Raw genomic sequence first — 4,705 nt, forward strand, 5'->3', positions numbered from 1 at the left:
TGACATTCTTCAAAGAGATTGAAAAAAAATCATCCTAAAATTGATATGGAATCACAAAAGAACCAGGATAGCTGAAGCAATCTTGGGCAAAAAGGATCCATATAATTTATGGCTGGGCATTTCTGTTCATGAAAGGATTCTGGTCCACTGCCCTGAGACCTGAAATACCTCAGCTTCCCAAGATGGAGAACCGCAAATCCCACATTGCTCAGCCTGTCTACAGCCTCCTAAGGATGCCTGCTGTGATTGAAATTCTCCCCTGCTCACCTGCAAGCAGCCCCCTTCTGAAAAATTACACCTCCTTCAGTCACACAAGATAAAACACAGGACATATACTTCTTGGAAAAAGCTAAAATACTTGAATTAAAAAAGAATACACAAACTTTAACTATAACTCAAAATGTATAACTGCTAACCTCAGTAGAAGAAATTCATATTAATAGTGTTCCTGTTATAATGATCACTTGTATGATCTATCAGTAGACACTTGATTTTGAAGAAGTACATGTTCAAAATCCTACTACATGCTTCGCAAAGAGCCTTGAAAAGCCCCTGTCTAGCCTTTAAACTATGTATCTCAACGGAGAGTTGTGCAACCCATCAACTAGATGATTTTCAGTGTTTTGTAGGATGAAATCCTAGGTGAAGGAGATAGTAACGTGGTTGGGCTACTTTCAGCAAGGATGTCAAGGTAGGCTTTTCTGAGTGGGTGATGTTAAAGCAGAAATTTGAATAGAATGGAGGAAAGAGTTTTGTGGAATGGAGGGAGATTGGTTCAGGCAGAGAACAATAAGCACAAAGCCCTGAGTCAGGAAGCTTGGTATGTTCAAAGACTTATGAGAAGTATGTGTACCCAAAGCAGGAAAGGTGGGTTCCCAGGATCCAGGAGCTTGGAAATTAAACAAATAAGCCAGGGAGCTCCCAGGGCACAAAAGGAGTTAAGGTTGTTCTCTAAAGATGAGACAAAAGTACTAAGATTCTGGGGACAGGAAATGGACTGGACACATTTATATTAGAAAAGATCATAGATGTAAAAATGGGACAGAATTCTGCTTGGAATCCCTCATTACAGATTCCCTTTTGATCTTGGGTTATATTCGTAACAATGTTTATAGCGGTGATGCTTTGGACATAAATTCTGTTTTACTGCTGATTCAAATGTCTAGTTTTTTAAAGTATTAACTTCTCAGTGTGTTACTGTATTATGTTTTTTACCCTGTATTATTAGACAATGGCCTAGACATCAGAGCTATGAGCAAGCAGCCTACTATCCTTACTTGGTTCTACAAAAATGCCTTAAATCATGTTCATGTAGAGGTTAGCTTTGCATCAGGTGCTGTAATTCAGAAATCTTTTAATGGAATTCAGTCAATGAACTAGGATGAGGATAATTATACTTATCTTTGTTTTTGCTAACCTTTATCTCAGGTCAATTAGTTTTTACTATTACAAATGTAGAAAACTAAGCACATTTGTTTTACTAATATGCATGATATTGTCTTCCAGAAAATCCACATGCATTTTATGTAATCGTATGTTTAATATATATGTGTGTATGTGTATATATATATATATCACAAAATATCATATCTGTCACTACTTTGAAATCGTGGTGGTTATTAGCATTCCTCCCCATAAATCCTGCTATATATAGCATTTCTAATTAAGCAAATTATACTACATGCGCCATTTATTTTTGAATGGATGGGTAAATAAAATACAGTATAATCAGTTTCCATGAAGACATGGTTTCCTTCACTTTATGTATGTAAAATCTTATTCTTAGAAGCATTTCTGCAACTTTTGACAGAGATCCATGGCCCAGAGAAGGATAAGGACTTTGATTCATTTACCAAAGAGAGCTCAGTAGTAATCCTGACTCTTCTAAAGAGAAGTTAAGCAGATTATGTAACCTGTCTTTATTTGACTCGTAAGCTTTGTTCAGAGGCTCTCAAGGAAATCTATGTTACGTGTCCCATACATAGGAAGTACCAAAACTTGCTGCTATTCATTTTCTTTATTGTTTATGTTAGAATAGTGGTCCTCAGTGTTACACAGACCACTGGCTGAATTCAAACTTACATGAGATGTGCATATTACTTGCATGTTAATCTACTGAAGCCCTGAATAAGCACATCTTTTTAATTTAATTGTTATGCCTAGTGTTGAAGGACTATAATTCCAGCCAACCAGGAGGCAGACACAGTCAAAATCTACTTAGACACAGACTGAGTTCAAGGCCAGTCTGTGCATCTTGGTGAGAACATGGTTCAGAATAAATATGATAATAAAAGATCTGGAGATACATCTTAGCACTTGACTAGCAAGGGTAAAGGCCTGGATTCAACCTCTAGTGCAGCCAAAAAAGGATAAAAATAATTGCTTTACATTCCTTAAATGCATGGTAATGGATAGACAACCTCTTTTATTGATGTTCTGGGGAAGATTACCTAATTATCACCACAAATGTTAATATGGCCTCTTATTCCTTGCCTGAAGAAATACTCTTCTTCAAAATCCAAGTATTTCCTACTTTCACAATAGCTATCAAGAAAGGGAAAGTAAAGAAAGAGGAGGCAGGGGTTGACTGATGAAAGATAAACAATTGTTTGTAGAGATTGAGGAGCTACAGAACTGTCGTGGATACAGTAGAATTCTACTGATATTATATATTTAAAAGAGGCCTTGTTTAGCTCATGCACTCTTTCCTGTGGGCAAGCAACTGAATAATTGTGCTATTGCCTGTAGATAAGTAGATCTACTTCCTTATGATTCCAGGTTCTCAAAGTCTGGTGTCTTCATAGCTCCATACATTTTGATGAGTTCATTATTTAGGTGAAGGCTTTCTAATCTGGAATTGTGGGCTGATTTAAACATACATCAAGGCTCACCAGGACCCTCTGAAGTTGGAAACAAAATTCACTGAGTGAATTGTTGGTATAATGACACAGGCATTATGGCAAGAGGGTCCATGGCCCCTGTGAGGCTTTCCAGTGTTCTCCTGACAGAACAGTCAAAAGTACTTGGCAGGTCTATTGAGGTTATTTCATAGTCAGTGTCTTTATATTTGTATTTCCTTATCTTTACTTTTCTGGTACAAACATAATATAAATTGTAACATAAGTTTATCAGTGCCGTGAAAAGTTTGCTCCCTTTTTCTTTCTCAGAGTTTCACTAGGGTCTGATGAAGAAAAACTGAGTTGATCTTCACTGGTCTCAAAGAAGGAAAATAATCTATATCCAAGAGTTAAATAAGATGAAAACAAACCATCTGATGACATTAATTTCAGTTGTCACAGTTGTACTAAAATGAAACCTGTTCATAATGGCAGTCTACTTTTTCTGTTTAGAAAGACTGTGTGCTTCTGTTAACATTCTTGTGTATTATAAAATAATTGCGAGTAAAATTGAGTCCAGTTACACGAGCATATAAAACCATAGATTTAAAAAATAATCTAAACAAATTAAACAATCATTTTAAGAGGGGATTTTACCTAAAGCATTTCTCTCAGAAGAAATACGTGGATGATAGGGGAAATAATTTTGTAAATTCTTTAAAAAATTAAAGAAGTGTCAAGTTATAATGTACACAACATTACAAATAAAAAAGAACTCGTCTGCACTGGTGGTACTCAATAGATCCAGAATCAGTGGATGGAAAATGATTGCACCCTCTTTGTGAAATTCACTAAAATTTTTAGTCTGCTAAGAAAATTTTGAAAGCGTTAGTGGGTACTCCAAAATACTGTAGAAAAGACTTGTGAATTCTTAAACACTAATAATATTGCCTCACCTGCACTTTCTGAAAAGAGATTATCCAAACTTTCACCAAAATAGTATATGCTATTTATTCAGTGAAAGTTCTCACATACTGGTGATATTCACACCAATCATAGTGACTTGTACATAATCTGAGTCAGAAAAAAAGCTATTAAATACCAAGTATGAACAGTCTGAGTCCATTAGGCATAGATCTGATTTTGCTTCTTCTCAAAAGAAACATTCCTTTCTTCACTCAGAGATTTTTTTTCTCTCATATTGTACTGCAGCTAGGTAACTTACACAAAATAGTTAATGCTTTATTTTATTTGTAAGGCATGTTAGGATTCTATTATATCTCTGGGAAATTTAATATAAATCATATATATTTCCCAGCATAGCCTCAGTTTCCAAATGCTTATCATTAACTAAATATTTCATTAATATTTGAAATAATTAATTGATTAGTTCATGAATTAATATCTGTTTGGCAAGATATTCTAAATATAAGAAATCTCATCTGGGAAGTGTTTTAATACTGCACAAGAATTTAAAAATCAATTCATTTCCGTGAACCTAAATTTCTACATCTTAAAATGAAACAAAAATTATAGGCCTTATGAAATGACGAAAATGCTTAAAACATTAAAAATAGATAATACTGACTCAGAAAATGTAAATAAAAACTGCGTTATAGTTGCTTCACTCAGTTGAGATAAATTCAATCTCACACACTGGGATTACCAAATAGTTTTAGGACTCAACTGAATTTTACAGTGTTACCTACACTGACAGCTAGCAAAACTGTTTTTGAGATCAAGAACTCTCAAAAGCTAGGTTTACTTCAAATATGATATTTTGGAAATACTGACACTGATCTTCAGCATATGAAAAGTGCAAATAGAACAGAGAAAATACATTCATAAATACCATGGACAACAAAATA

Source organism: Nannospalax galili, unplaced genomic scaffold (assembly GCF_000622305.1).
Source record: "Nannospalax galili isolate Female #2095 unplaced genomic scaffold, S.galili_v1.0 scaffold167, whole genome shotgun sequence".
In the NCBI taxonomy this organism is placed as follows: domain Eukaryota; kingdom Metazoa; phylum Chordata; class Mammalia; order Rodentia; family Spalacidae; genus Nannospalax; species Nannospalax galili.